This window comes from Carassius auratus, unplaced genomic scaffold, assembly GCF_003368295.1.
Source record: "Carassius auratus strain Wakin unplaced genomic scaffold, ASM336829v1 scaf_tig00011742, whole genome shotgun sequence".
In the NCBI taxonomy this organism is placed as follows: domain Eukaryota; kingdom Metazoa; phylum Chordata; class Actinopteri; order Cypriniformes; family Cyprinidae; genus Carassius; species Carassius auratus.
Genome location: NW_020524242.1, coordinates 177,424 through 194,092, shown reverse-complemented (window position 1 = coordinate 194,092; position 16,669 = coordinate 177,424). Strand labels below are relative to the sequence as shown.

The 16,669-nt window shown below is 39.8% G+C and overlaps 1 long non-coding RNA gene across 1 annotated transcript; it reads left to right on the top strand.

Annotated features, from left to right (window-relative positions):
* The first annotated feature begins 314 nt into the window (after window positions 1–314).
* On the top strand, window positions 315–1,657 carry LOC113073288 (uncharacterized). Its single transcript, XR_003280477.1, has 3 exons — window positions 315–507; window positions 746–802; window positions 992–1,657. It is a non-coding gene; the product is annotated as an uncharacterized LOC113073288 (long non-coding RNA).
* The last annotated feature ends 15,012 nt before the right edge of the window (window positions 1,658–16,669 follow it).

The following is a 16,669-nucleotide window of genomic DNA, read 5'->3' as shown; positions in this document are numbered from 1 at the left end:
GTCAGGCTGAACGTCACATCCATCGTCACAACATGGTAAAGTAATTTATATAGATTTTTAAGAGCTTCTTTAAATAAAATATTAATGATCACAATCCACTCATTAGAACAAAACAAGAGCAAAATCCAGGTGTTTGTTGAGCCGTGCAAATCGAAATATCATTTGACATCGAGGGAGAAAAAGTCACATGACAGCATCGTTTCGGGGAGAGATCGGATAAATAAATACACATTTCATTCACACTGCCAAGCTAAACCAACATATGTTATTATACCGGATCGGATCTCATTAATAAATTATGTGTCAGTGTAACAGGTAAAATAAAATTGTAATGTATTTTGCCAAAATGTTTGTTCATGTTGTAAAATAATTCTGAGATTAATTGAATATAATGTGTTAAGTACATCTGAAAGAAAAGGATATGGGGACACCTACAGGCGAGTATGATAACAATTGAGTTAAGTCGGCCATATTCTCTTCAGTTTTATGAAGCTGTTGAGGAGAATGGTAGGTGGAAAATCTCTCTCCGGTCGAACAGAAATAAAATGTTGTCAGGCATGATTTTATTTATCCTTAAGGTCAAAATGTGTACTAAAAGTGTTTTATTTCATGTTTGAGTCATAAGAGACATAGAGTTGATGAATAATTGCAGTTATATGAAACTCAATGTCGAGCACGTTAGGAGCACATGGTGTTTCTATCTTTGTATTTTCTTGTTATTTTTACACTTATTTATTTTTGACAGTTACGTGACCGGATGAGCTGTACTTAATCTGTTTGGTGTCATTTCACATATTCTCAGGTATGATGTACTAATGTTTGTATGATGCTATGTTTTCTGTGTTTGGAAAAAAAAGAATGAGCTCTTAATTACAAAGATATTGATTTATTGTCGAATTGATAAATCAGTTTTATGAAGCTGTTGAGGAGAATGTTACGTGACCGGATGAGCTGTACTTAATCTGTTTGGTGTCATTTCACATATTCTCAGATATTTTCGACTCAGTAAACGTGCGATTGATGAGCTCAGCCTTGGTCTCTGTGTGGTCCTTTCCGGGAGGGTCGAGAGAACGAACCAGTAGAGAGGGGTTACAATGGTGCCGTGATTCCCGTTTGTGATCAATTCAATGCCGATCTCCGGGGGGACGACGACAACAAGGCCTACAGCAGAGAACAGTGAGGACGTCGCACGTGTCATCCGTTCAAGTGGACTGTGATTGCCAGATTCTCCGGTTAAAGAATTTTTTTTTTTTCTCTCTTTTCTTCTCTGACGAACTTTTAAAAGGGAAAAATACATTTCGTTGGACTGCAGATAAGTAAAGTGATTTAAACAACAGTTTTATTTGATTAATCTGACTTTTGAGTTTAGCTTTAGAATATTTTGAATCTTTTGCATTTGAGAAAATGGCTGAGGGTGGTGCAGAAAATTCCTTTTTCGGGATTGGACGGGGTAAATATCGGATGCAGTTCTCTGACACCAAGCCAGGGTCAGGTGAATTCGGTTATAAGGCTCACATTCCTGATGGTACTAGGGGGAATTATGTAGCTCATGATGTAAACAAAACTTTCCCTATTACTTCTACCCCAAAGCCATGCAATGTAGAGGGTTCTAGCGATCGAGACGTCAGCGATTTCGGGGCTATAGTTATAGAATTGGGCAGACAAATTGGTGACTCAGTAACAGCCAACATTTTGTCAGGGGGTGAATTTCCCAGAACTACTAATGGTAATAACACAGGCTCTCAATGTGCTAATCTTGATTTGTCACAGTTGAATGTCATTCTGAAATCAGATGAAAGAGACCCCCCAGTGTTTAGAGGGGATGGGTTAGGCAGATGTGACATTCAAGAATGGATTGATATGATGCAAGTTTACCTGCAAAAGAGAAATGTCAGGATTACTGAACAGGCTAATGAGATTGTTGGTCATCTAATGGGCAGGGCCAAAGACATTGTGAAAGTAGCCCTACGCACCAACCCTGCCCTTGACTGCACGAATCACCCTGAGATTATTTACAGTATACTAAAGCAACACTTTAGTGACGTGTCTTACTCAAGCATGCCACTCGCAGACTTTTACAGTACATTGCCTAAACACGGTGAAAATCCCTTTGACTACTGGCTTCGTCTTAATAAGGCAGCAGATATAGCCGACGAGTGTCTCAGGGGACAGGGTAGAAGAATGGACAACTTAAATTCTGAAGTTGCAATGATGTTTGTGAGGAATTGTCCACACCCTGATTTAGCACGCACTTTTAAAGTAAGGCCGCTAGAATGCTGGACCGCAAAAGACGTTCAGGAGCTTTTGGACAGTTTCCAACGTGAGCTTAAACTAAGACCGAACCCTAACACCTACCCAGTCTGCCATAATGCACAAACGTCCATACAAAATTGTGGAAATTCTAACGTTGTTTCTGAGTCTGCATTAGTGTGTCTGAAGCAGGGGACAAATGGGCCTGGTGAAACTAAGCAGGATGCGAAGGATCAGTCTGGACTGGATCGAATGGCTGACATGCTCGCTCAGTTGATCGAAGTCTTGAAGACAAAGGAGAAGAGTAAACCTGAGTATGAGTCTTCTGGGAGACTGCACAGAAGGAACGTTGTGGGACCGAGGAACTGTAAGATTTGTGGCGACACAACGCACACTACAATCGACCACTGCAGATCTGATCATTTATGTTTTAGATGTCATGGCTCTGGTCACTCAAAACGTGACTGCACAGCAAAATTTCCAAATTCAGCTTCTACACTAACATCACCTAATGGTCAGGGAAACTGACACGCCCACATTCGGAGAGGGGGGGTGTGGGTGACCTTGAAAATTCCCTCAAAGCAGATACAGACTTCGAAGCTTTGTTTAGCTCCTTTAAGAATATATGTCCTGATTCCCAGAAAGTCGTCTTTCAAAACATACAACGCGTTGAATGCTCAGATACACTCTTTTACACACCTGTTCGTATTAATGATTCACTCACCGTGAGTGCAATGTTGGATACCGGCTCTATGGCCTGTACATTAAATGATTAAATTGTCAGTACACTGAGAGAACACGGTGTTTTGGATAATGTAGATGAAGAAGATACCAACATCGTTTTAGTTGGATGCGGCGGCAAACGAGTATTTCCAAAGTGCACGCTTGAGCTTAAGCTGGACGTTTACGGTTGTGACCTTATTGTCCCATGTCTCGTTGTTCCAGGCCAAGGAGATGATCTCATTTTGGGGACTAACGTCATTAAACATCTTGTCCACAGGCTGAAAGATTCTGACAGATATTGGGAACTGATATCTACGCCCAGTGAAACTAATCTGGAAAGTGACGAGTTCTTGTCTATGATGGCTGGTGTATGTCGATGGAAAGGTGGAACAATTCCCGATGTTGTTGGTACTGTTAAACTACAACATGCAGTTACACTTTTGCCTGGACAAGAGCATCTTATCTGGGGTAAACTCCCCATTAAGTCATGTAGCCAACCGGGCAGTACTGTTATGGTGGAACCATCTAGACTTCGTTCTGCCTCCAGGAATGTTCTAGTGTGTCGTATTGTCACTCCACTTTGGGGCGATGGATGGATTCCCCTTAAACTGATCAACCCTAGTGATAGGCCAGTAACCGTGAGGCGAAACGCCAAAGTGGCTGACGTTTACCCCTGTATTGCATTAGAGGATGTGTGCGAAACTAACCCTGAGCTTCCACTTCGTTCAAGCGTTCAGCAGTCAGCTGCTGAGTTGGATAAGTCGGATACACTGACCGACAGGCTGCGAAAGTGTGGATTGGAGACCCTTGATCTGGAAAATTGTGAAGTTTCTAAATTCTGGAAGGTGAAACTATGTGACTTAGTGCTCGAGTATGAATCTATCTTTTCCAGACATTCTCTTGATTGTGGTGAAGTCAAGGACTTTGTGCACAGAATCCGTCTGTTTGACGAAAGGCCCTTTCGCTTACCATACAGACGAGTTCCCCCTTCACAATACCAGAAGTTACGTGTCGCTTTGAATGAAATGGAGGAAAGGGGTATAATCCGTAAGTCAGTCAGCGAATTCGCATCACCTCTGGTTCTGTGCTGGAAAAAAGATGGCAATCTTCGTTTTTGCACTGATTTTCGCTGGCTTAATGCGCGAACAGTGAAAGATGCGCACCCCCTACCTCATCAGGAGGACTGTCTTGCAGCACTGGGTGGCAATTCGTTCTTTAGCACAATGGATTTGACCTCGGGATTCTATAACATCCCGTTACATGAGGATGACAAAAAATATACAGCGTTCACAACACCGGTTGGACTGCATGAATACAATAGGCTCCCACAAGGCCTCTGTAACTCACCCGCAAGCTTCATGCGTATGATGACTAGGATCTTTGGTGAGCAGAATTTTCTGTCACTGTTGTGCTACCTGGATGATTTAATGGTCTTCGCACCTACTGAAGAAATTGCATTGCAGAGGCTTGAAACTGTTTTCGGAATGCTGAAAAAGCACAATTTGAAACTGTCGCCGAAGAAATGCCACTTCTTAAGACGTTCTGTGAAATTCCTCGGTCATCTGATTACAGAGGGAGGTGTATCTACGGACCCTGGAAAAGTTGAGGCAATTACTAAAATTACTTCTGCGGATTTGATGTGTCCAGATGGTGTCACTCCATCAGTTAAGAAAATTCAGTCTTTTCTTGGCCTCATTATGTGGTACCAGCGCTTCATCGAGAATTGTTCGTCCCTCGCACGACCACTTTTTGCTCTGACTAGCGGAGTTAAGAAAGCTAGAGGTGTTGGGCGTGGAGGAGCTCCTGCGTCCAGAAAACTCACTCCCGATGACTGGTCTCCAGCTTGTGAGGCGGCTCTGTTGGCTTTAAAGGAAGCCCTTCTGTCCAATGTTGTCCTTGCACATCCCGACTTTTCCAGACCTTTTATTCTTGCTACTGACGCTTCGTCTGAGGGATTGGGCGCCGTGCTTTCGCAACTGAGTCCTGGAGAAAGCAGGTCGCGACCCATTGCATTTGCGAGTAAGTCACTTTCTAGGGCGCAATCCAGATATCCAGCACACCGCCTTGAGTTTCTTGCTCTCAAATGGGCCGTATGTGATAAATTTAGCCACTGGCTAAAAGGACATCAGTTCACAGCCTGGACAGATAACAATCCCCTGACACATATCTTGACCAAACCTAGGCTCGACGCCTGCCAACAAAGATGGGTGGCTAAACTCGCTGCCTTCGAGTTTGACATCAAATATGTTCCTGGGCCGAAGAACTCCATAGCTGACGCCTTGAGTAGGCAGCCTTTTGCAGACCGTCATGTTAGTCACCGCATAGTAAGGGAACCTTATGATAAGTTGGTAGCGGAGTCAGTAAATCATTCCTTTGCTGCTGTCCAGGATGTTTTCCGGTTGTCCAATGCCAGTCAGCAAGTGATTGACAGTGCAGAGGACCCAGCAGATGCCTGTGAGCAGTCAGGAGTCAATAGAGATGATGATGTGCCCGGGAGTTTTTCGAGTGCTGAAGTGTCAGCTGTGTTTTCTAATCACCTTTCTTGGGATGAAAGCACACGAACACGGGCCACTTCTCTTGCTGGACTTGTCCAACAGATCGCGGATGTTGGGTTTGATGCCCTTCCCTCTTATTCACGCCAAGAGCTGAGAGACAAACAGATCGAGGATGAACATTTGCAGAAAGTGATATACTATGTTGACCGAAAACGTAGGCCTTCGGGACGTGAGCGCATGAGGGACCCCACTGCTGTGCGTAAGCTTATGAAACAGTGGGAGAAGCTATTATTAAACGATGGTGTCTTGTATCGTGTTTCAAAAGATCCCATAACGCGTCACAAACGTTTTCAGTACGTGGTACCTTCTTCCCTGACTGCTGAAGTTCTCAGAGGATGTCACGACGAGGCTGGACACCAAGGCCAGTATAGAACACTTGACTTGTCTCGTCGACGCTTTTATTGGACAGACATGGAACGTGATGTTCGTGAATATGTGAAAGTGTGTGGTCGCTGTGTGCTGGCAAAGACACCGGAGCCTGAGGGGCGAGCTCTATTGGAAAGTATCAGGACCTCTGCTCCTCTTGAGTTAGTCTGCATTGATTTCTGGACAGCGGAGGATTCTCAGAATAGGTCAGTTGATGTTTTAGTGGTCACTGACCATTTTACCAAACTGGCTCATGCTTTTCGCTGCCCAGACCAGTCAGCTAAGTCAGTAGCGAGGCAGCTCTGGGACAACTATTTCTGTTACTATGGTTTCCCAGAGCGCATTCATTCTGATCAGGGGGCAAATTTCTGTAGTGAGCTCATCAGGCATTTGCTTGAATTTTCTGGTGTTAGGAAGACGAGAACAACACCATATCATCCTATGGGCAACGGAATCACAGAAAGATTTAATCGAACACTGGGAAACATGATCAGAGCCCTTGAACCGCGCCCAAAGCAAGATTGGCCTCGAATGCTACATACTTTAACATTTGTGTACAATTGCACTGTGCACGAGACTACAGGGTTTCCTCCCTTTTATCTAATGTTTGGCCGTACCCCTAGACTGCCAATTGATGTTGTTTTCAAGAGTGTACTGTGGGATGATTCGAACAACTCTCTTCCTAAGTATATAGAGTCTCTGAGTAGAGATTTGAGGGATGCTCTTGCTGTTACAGAGGCTAACACATCTAAAGAACAGTCTCATCAAGCACACATGTACAATCGCAAAAATAAAGGTGTGCGAATTGAAGTTGGCGACAGGGTCCTATTAGCCAATAGGAGTGAACGCGGAAAGCACAAACTCTCAGACAAGTGGGAAAATATAGTGTATACTGTGGTCGATTGTGATCCTAAGACTCACATTTTCAAGATTAAGCACCCTGTGTCTGATCAGCTAAAGGTGGTCCACAGAAATCTTCTTTTGTGTGTTAATTTCCTCCCTTTGAGTGACACTGTGGGTAAAGCTGATGATGAGAGTGTATTTTCTGTAGATGATGGTGCGTCTGATAATTGTTCTGTATCTTCTGATGATTCATTGCCTGATGGTCAAGGCCCAGTTGTGGCTGAGGGTGATCCTCAGATGATTGAGTTATGTGATGCTCATGATTCAAATGGGGTTGTTAATGTTCCATTGCAGAGTGTGGTCTCTGGAAATGATTCTCCGGACCGACAGGTCTTTCTGGGTAGTCCTGAAAAAAGGGATGTTTGTAATTCTGGCCCTGATGTTGAGGGTACGATTGATGGTACTGAGTTACCAGGTCAGAGATCAAAGTTTGGAAGATTGTTGAAACCAGTGAATCGCCTTATTTCTTCTATGAATCAACATACCTTGTTTCAGAACAGAAAGCAAACACTGAATAAATGGTCTATTTCGATTCTTAGTCTGAAGTAATGACGTGTTAAATTCAGTGTATTGTGGTAATCTTTGTGGGAATAGGAATTGCTAAAATGAAATGTAAGAGGCACTTCATTTGGGTCATGATCAAGGAAAAGTGATATGCGCAGCACTTCTTCCTGTCAGTTCTTTATATGAACAGTTGTTACTGATCAAAAGCAATAATGCTAAGTATGGCAATTCAAAGTTGTCTGAGTTTTCAGACGAAAAGAAAAAACACTGGTTTCGTTTGTTTTGTTTTTGTTTACCACATTTTGGCAAATTCAGTGGGGGAGAATGTAACAGGTAAAATAAAATTGTAATGTATTTTGCCAAAATGTTTGTTCATGTTGTAAAATAATTCTGAGATTAATTGAATATAATGTGTTAAGTACATCTGAAAGAAAAGGATATGGGGACACCTACAGGCGAGTATGATAACAATTGAGTTAAGTCGGCCATATTCTCTTCAGTTTTATGAAGCTGTTGAGGAGAATGGTAGGTGGAAAATCTCTCTCCGGTCGAACAGAAATAAAATGTTGTCAGGCATGATTTTATTTATCCTTAAGGTCAAAATGTGTACTAAAAGTGTTTTATTTCATGTTTGAGTCATAAGAGACATAGAGTTGATGAATAATTGCAGTTATATGAAACTCAATGTCGAGCACGTTAGGAGCACATGGTATTTTTATCTTTTGTATTTTCACGTTATTTTTACACTTATTTATTTTTGACAGTTACGTGACCGGATGAGCTGTACTTAATCTGTTTGGTGTCATTTCACATATTCTCAGGTATGATGTACTAATGTTTGTATGATGCTATGTTTTCTGTGTTTGGAAAAAAAAGAATGAGCTCTTAATTACAAAGATATTGATTTATTGTCGAATTGATAAATCAGTTTTATGAAGCTGTTGAGGAGAATGTTACGTGACCGGATGAGCTGTACTTAATCTGTTTGGTGTCATTTCACATATTCTCAGATATTTTCGACTCAGTAAACGTGCGATTGATGAGCTCAGCCTTGGTCTCTGTGTGGTCCTTTCCGGGAGGGTCGAGAGAACGAACCAGTAGAGAGGGGTTACATCAGGCCAAAGAACCAAGAGAAAGACGAGAGAGAAATGAGCACTTCATCAGCAGCCCATATGACAGCATGATACAGCTTATGAATACTGGAAGGAAAAAAAGTCACGACAGCCTTTTAAATTAAAACAGTGCAGCGAATCAACACAAAACAATTAGAACAATATATTATATAGATCAAAATGAGTGCTTGTGTGATTTTTTTTGTCTTAGGTGAAAATAACATCCATCTCTCCAGCTTCAGAGGACAGTGGTCGGTAGATCGGACAAATCAAGTACACGATTATTTCAAAATTCATAATAGCTTGGCGAACATAAACTGTTGAGAAATAAATTGAAAATGGGTAGTATTACTGCTGGATTGAATATTAAAACCCCTTTACGTGCGAACATCGCCGACGGCCCCAGTTTATTATTGTTTCACTTTCACAGCACATTAAACATCACTAGGCTACTTTATCTAGACAAACTGTGCATCAATTGAAAGTTTAAAGACTCTAGCTTCGATACTTGACGAATATTTTGATAAAACATTGTTGCAGTGACAGTTATTTAGTGATTTATGCCAGGAGTGCAAAATAATAAATCTGTATTATGCCACATTTTGAATAGAAATTCACCACTTATTCATATTCAGTCACGTCAGCAGCGGTTTATTTGTGTTCACATAGACTCACTGAACAGCGTCAATAAGGATTTATAGACCAAAGATGCATATCTGCGGAGATATATGGATATATTTACTGATGTTTACTTCATATTTCTTCAGACAGAATCATCATTTCTATTCATTTTCCACTGATTTACGCGATCAGATGATAAACAGCCTCTCCCAGCGATCTGTGTATGTGTGCAGTGGTGTGAGCTCGTGCTGTGTGTCACTCAGACTCCGATTGGGCCTTCCCAATGTCAATCTTAGAGTTTCATAACCGGACACCGCCACATCGTGTCACATGCTTCCTGTAAACTTCCTGGTTCATATCTTACCATAACACTGAAACACCTCTGTACACACGAAATATCCGAATAATAAACCCGCGATTACGATAGTAAAACTTGGTGTGATATTTTCTTGAGATCTGGGGAGTTTTTATAAAAAAATAAAAAAAATTAAAATGTACATCTGAAATGCTAACTTGTGCAGCGATGAAAAAGGCTACAAATAACATATTTTTACAACAGTAAACGACCAAATTCCACCCCTGATCGCTAAATGAAGTTATTACAAACACTCGATCGGGGTTTAAAGTGAGTTTTTAGTAAAAGTGTACTAATAATTTAATAAATTGTCTGATGTAGCTTGATGCTAACGTTAGCTCTAATGCTACTAATAGCAGGTGCATTTCTTCATAATGCATTTCTGTCAAAAATTTTTATAGTAAGACTTTTGATAAATAAGGGTAAATGCATACTGAGGCTAAGTGAGATAGCAGTTTAGTGGATTGTAAAGCTTGAAATAACCACAACAAAGGCTGATAAAGGTGTAATAAAAGCAAAAGAATAATGATAAAAGAATAATGCAGATAATGTTTCATACCTCGCGGAGGTTCGAAAGACTCATTTGGTGAGAACAATATAATCATGAAACGGGGAGTTTTCAAAGCCAACACACATACAGAGAGCACAGGAATGATTGCATGTGAGATTTTACAGAGATGACAAGTGCCATAAATCAATTTGATTAGCCTTCTCTAAAAACACACTTGACATGGCCTTAGAAAATATTTCATAAAATTCACAGTTTTACAGATTAGATTATGAAATTTTCATATGAAGCTTTGGTAGACTTGTGGCTTTAGCTACACTGTGTTGCTAAACTCATATCCTACATCAACAATTTTTTTAATACATTTAAAAAATATGTTTTTAATATTTTTTATTTTTGTGTTTGAGCTTATATATCTCTATTATCATAACAGTCTGAGTGATTCTGATTCCTGAACAGTAAACTTTGAAGTGTCAGCTTTGTGGACGAATGTTGATTATGTATCTAGTCAGAAAGAATCATGAGCAAAAACATTTTTATTTTGGGTATGTCATTTCTGTCTCCTTGCCAAAAATGGGGGGTGACTGGTAAGGGGTTTTAAAAGAGACTGCATTTACCTGCTGCTTTTAGTAAATTAGATTTTAATGGGAAATGAAGGCCACATTGTTTATGTTGTCCACACGATGGCGCCACAGGATAAATACTAAATACTTCAAGATATATTCAGAGACAAAGCAGTTGGTAAATAAAATCACTCACAGAAGGACTCATAATTTACTTGAAAAGAGGCAATTTATGTATTCACTTGTATTTTTAACCGATTTAAAAGTGAACCATGGAAAAAAACTGTTACAGGTGTTTTTTTTATTATTATTTATTTATGTTTTTGTATCGGGGCAGCTCAAGTATGTTGGGCGCACAAGTACTGTGGCTCTTTTGCCCCATGGCCAAGCCAACATCAAAGTTAGTTCACTAACTTTTAATTCTAGTTGGGATTACTATGCTACCATTATCCATTTACATCCAGTCTTTGTGCTAAGCTAGGCTAGCGGTGGGTAAGTCAAATAACACTTACAGAACGCACAGAAATGAAAAAGGTATGTATGGACTTATCTAACTCTGGGGGATACTGTGAATAAGCTAAAGTCCCAAAAAGTCGGAGTGTTCCTTTAACAGGGCTTCAGTGGTGTGATTTTATAACAGATACCCACACTGACTTCACAGTTGAAAGAGTATTTAGGGATGAGGAGATCATAAACTCAATGCGATAGAAGCTGGATTATTTTTATCACAACATCTACATGGATGCATTATTACGCTGAGGCAGACTTTTCAAATGTAAATAGTTCTATGTACATCTTTGATGCATGTAATTCCTGTTGGAAATACTTTTCTTTTATTTACAACTTCAATCAATGTTGCATTGTATGTATACAGTATATGGGCTTTATTGTCTGTCATTGGTCACTTTTTGCTTATGTTCCATGTTTTCAATGAACTGCCTCCAATCTTGTTTTATTAGTTTCCTTCACTTATATGCTATTACCAAATATGTAAATAAAAAAATTGACAAGTTTTTAAAATATTATTGTTCTTTTAATTGTTAAGTTGTAAATGCATTTTACTTTGGATAAACTTTTTTACAGAATGCTTCACAACATTGTTTATTAATAACCATAAAAATATACAAACCTTTATGTTCATTGAAAAGATAGAAAATGTAACAAATGTAAAAATATATTACACAGCACTTGTATTTACAGTATATCTACACAGTGTCAAACAGCTAAAAGTACTGTACAATAAGTCTCACCCAAGAAAGGAAACGCTTCAGACGGGTTTGTCCCTTTTGATATCAAGAGGTCCCTGATAGTTTGAGAGAAGGCAACAGATGGCCCACAGCTGACTGACTGAACCCCTTGTCAGCCATTACTCCATCTTCTGGTTGAAGTAACTGCAAGATCTGTGATTGCCGAGTTATTTCTATATCGGAGATGGAGCCTGTGTACAATTTAGATATAAATGTGATCACCCCAAATGGGGCAATGCCAATTAGACCTTTAAAGGTGGTGTGGTTTTATAGTTGTCAATGTTTCCGACTGTAGTTAGAGAGAAGATCTCGGTGCAGTCTATTATCACTCTCACCTGAGGGCAGTAGAGCTTGAACTTGTCAGGCATTGTGGTCTGCACTTGCTCTCTTGTCATCCACAATGGTAGTGAGCCAAGAACCTGGTAAAGGTAGCTTGTCCATGTTAGGATGATGCGACTAACCGTAGACAAGCTGACCTCGAAGATGGATGACAAGGTTTTCTCCTGAAGTCCAGCTGCGACACGACAGAGAAACATGAACAGTTCATCAATGAGCAAGAGTTTTTGCTGAGGGTTTGGTGTCTCTTGTGCTGTTCGCTGTGCCTTGGACCCGTACAAAAGACTTGAAGCAGAAGGGTAAACTGACTCCCAAAACACAGTGAGTACCTCCTTTGAGCTGAACCTAGTGTACTGTAGTAAAGAAAGTCCACATCTGTGACACAGAACTGGAAAATCAGAGGCTGCTGCTGCTTGACTGTCAGCTGCTGGATTTCACGTTCTAGTGACAAAACCTGAGTTTACCTTTAAAGCAAGAAAAAGTATACACCTTTAATGTTTATCAGTGAGTCATATACTAGTTTTCACTTCGTCTTGATTATATGATGTTATTTGTTAGTGAGCTTATGAAATGAAGAGACTACAATAACTAAGATAACAATATAATACGTGTTTTTGAATTACTAACCAGGGGAAGGATGGTAATAGTGTCCTAGCTTTATCCCAGTCGTTCCAGGGGAATTTCTTTCTTAATCCTGGTTCATCTACTGGCTGATGTACTTATATCCTCTTGGGTAAAGGGTACTGGATTTAAAAAATCGCTCCCTCATCTTTTTTGATTGCCATAACCCAACAGGCATGTATTTCAGCGTCTACTGGAAAATCGTGTAAACTTAAATAGGGAAATATATGTTGGTTGTTTAAACAACAAGGAACACTACAATAGCATCTACAAGATGACTGTGCCATGCTTATTGGATGGGAAACTGTTGAAAAATTAAAACAGGAATAAATGAATGATTAATCACATCAGCATATGGAAATGGTTTGACATTTAGCTTTGATAAAAATTTAACACATGTAAGTAAACTTGTGGCAACACAGGCTGACTACAATTTATCTTGTGGCTAGCTAGTCTACTTTCCCCTCCACGACAGTTACACGTTAAAGAATGCTATAAGTTACTGGAAATTGTCATTAACGTTATCAAAATAAGCTAAATATAAGAACCAATAACGCTAAATACGTAAACATTATTATTTTAAACTTAACCTTTCGTCTTCTTAGTTATCACCTTTTGTATTTTCCTGAAGTAATGTTAACCAGCGCGTGCAAGTTAAACGGAAGTACGTATACACTACTTTGTGGAAAAGCGGAAGTTTTCTGACATCACTATGAAAAGGACCTATTCCTCTCATTGCGAAGCAATGTTGTTTTCTGTTGTGTGGGCGTATTCAAGCTGTGCACTTCAGTGAAACATTTTAATCTGAATATAATTATAATTCAGGGAAGTTGGAAATTGGGGAATTGGGGAAGTCGTGGCCTAATGGTTAGAGAGTCGGACTCGCAATCGAAAGGTTGTGAGTTTGAGTCTCGGGCCGGCAGGAATTGTAGGTGGGGGGAGTGAATGTACAGTGCCCTCTCCACCCTCAATACCACAACTGAGGTGGCAAGGCACCGAACCCCCAACTGCTCCCCGGGCGCCGCAGCATAAATGATGCCCACTGCTCCAGGTGTGTGTTCACAGTGTGTGTGTGTGTGTTCACTTTCGATGGGTTAAAAGCAGAGCACGAATTCTGAGTATGGGTCACCATACTTGGCTGTATGTTACATCACGTTTTTTTTTCATTAGAATCTGAATAACGTGTTCACTGGGGGGGGGGGGGGGGTCACATTAGAAGATAATGAAGGGAGATGTGAAAAACGGAAGTACGGGAATAACTTGTGACGAGTAAATCATCCATTACATTTGAATCTTGAAGTTTATTTGATTGATCGAAAACTTCACACTGACAGATATCTTGAAGCACTTCAAGATTTTTTAGATTCAAGGCAATATTTTATGAATTTACGGTCAACAAACAAATGTATGTTCCCGCACTCATCCCCCTTCCTTCCTTCCCTCCTTCCTTCACATAACAGGTGCTTTAATTATCACATAATTAATGACACTCCCACATTTTCCCACGGTCACATGACATCACACATGAATATTCACATGGCTACTATACCCGTCTCTCTTTTCATATTTCATATTTGATAAAGATATTAAAGCAGTTTTTAATTTTTTTTCTAGTTGTTAAAATTCCAAATAGTTTTTAAATATTATTGGATTCCACTGTTGAAGATGAAAGCACGTTAGGGCTAGTCCTCCCAGAACTCATTGAGATTGCATTGCAGTGCCTGCAGTTAAAAAACAAAACAAAAAAAGATCTTTGGAAGTCAATGAGAGCACAGGGTAATTCTCATGTTGTTCACACCAGACGTGAACTAGTAGGGGTAGCTGCAGCTTGGAGCAATGAACGTGCCAAAAGGTTTATCATTCGTGAAACGAAAGGTAGGGGGCGTGCCAAAAGCTTTCTTATTGGTGGAATGAAAGGTAAGGGGCATGCCAAATGGTTTCTCATTGGTGAAATGAAAGCCAAGGGGTGTGCCAAAAGGTTTCTCATTCGTGAAACAAAAGTTAGGGGGCGTGCCAAAAGGTTTCTCATTGGTGAAACGAAAGCTAGGGGGCGTGCCAAAAGGTTTCTCATTGGTGAAACGAAAGCTAGGGGGCGTTCCAAAAGGTTTATCATTGGTGAAACGAAAGCTAGGGGGCGTTCCAAAAGGTTTCTCATTGGTGAAACTAAAGCTAGGGGGCGTGCCAAAAGGTTTTTCATTGGTGAAACGAAAGCTAGGGGGCACGCCAAAAGGTTTATCATTGGTGAAACGAAAGTTAGGGGGCGTGCCAAATGGTTTCTCATTGGTGAAACGAAAGCTAGGGGGCACGCCAAAAGGTTTCTCATTGGTGAAACGAAAGCTAGGGGGCACGCCAAAAGGTTTATCATTGGTGAAGCGAAAGCTAGGGGGCGTTCCAAAAGGTTTCTCATTGGTGAAACTAAAGCTAGGGGGCGTGCCAAAAGGTTTTTCATTGGTGAAACGAAAGCTAGGGGGCGTTCCAAAAGGTTTCTCATTGGTGAAACGAAAGCTAGGGGGGCGTTCCAAAAGGTAATGGGAAAACTGGCTGTAAAAAAAAAAAAAACCTGGCAGATTAAAGGGAAGCAATTAATTATTAATCAATTAATCGATTAAACAGTAGTTATCGCATGAATTGGTGTGCAATGACACTAAAAACGCAAGCGTCCTCCCACAAAGGAAAGGGTTTTTACTGTAAATAAAAGGCTAGTAGGATTATAAAATGAATCGATTGATCATTTAATATAATTATTTAATTCAAATACAATGACTAATATAACGCAGTCTCAGATGCACTCTGGCATATGACCGGAGCGGAGTGGTAATATTTCCTTATATATTGCCTTTCTGAAGATTCCACTCCGCTCGCTCAACCCAGTTCATAATCCAAACATTCTAAGTGCATTTTATCTTGTGTCTGCTTTTCACATGCTTTATAATCCATGTGTATTTTGTAAAGATCTACGAACATTTCATCTCGTGTGTGTGTGTGTGTGTGTGTGTGTGTGTGTGCGTTTGTGTTTTAATGAGCCTATTTTGAATATTCTATTGCACAACAACGGCAGCTATTTTCACGGAAATAAAGTGAATGAAAATCAAATATACTTTTTCAGTTTTTGCATTTTAGGAATGTTTGCTAAGGATAGATTAATATATTTAATACATTTTAATTAATACAATTAAGAAAGAATTTAAAAATTCGTTTTGAAACATAATAATTGCTATTTATCAGCATGCATCATTTTAGACAATTATACAAGAATTTTGGTACAAACAGTAAACAATTAGGCCTGGAACTGGAACGGAGCTGGAACTGGTTTACGGCGAGCGTCAGCGGAATATTAACGGAGCGCTTGCTCGGGCGGTTAGCGACTGAGTGGAGCGCACGTCCATAGAGCGGAAAACGTAGCAAGCGTGCGTCCATGTTTTTGTTACGGTGTTATTTTCTTTCCAAATGTGCATAGGATATTGTGCATATCAAGGAAAATCTGGAGAATGCGAAAAAACCCATCTACTCGTGAATACCCATTACGTGTTAAAGGCCTATATGCCATTAGTTATTAAGCCAATTCAGCGGTCTTGAAATTTAGATTTACTTACCTCACATGGATAACATTTTAATACTTATATATTACTTGCTCATGAGCTAAATGTACCAGTTAAGTTAAATTATATGCTAATCTATTTCGAAAAATTAACGATCTGGTATTTTCTTTTCCTCTAATGTTAATTGAATGGCAAAACACACTGGTTTCTTTTTGGTCATTTTCCGAAAAAAAAAAAAAAAAAAAAAAACATTTGACAGTTTGTGGACATTAATGTGGAGTTTTATTTATTTTTAATCTTACCACATTTATGGAGTAACATAACATTTAAAGCAATAAACACTTTTTGTTTTAAACATTATAAAAAATAAACATTTGATGCATTAAACGTTCAACGTGAAACATCTATTTTTGAAAATTCATTTAAAATGCCTAGACATTTGTGTAACTTTGAAACACTTTCCTTA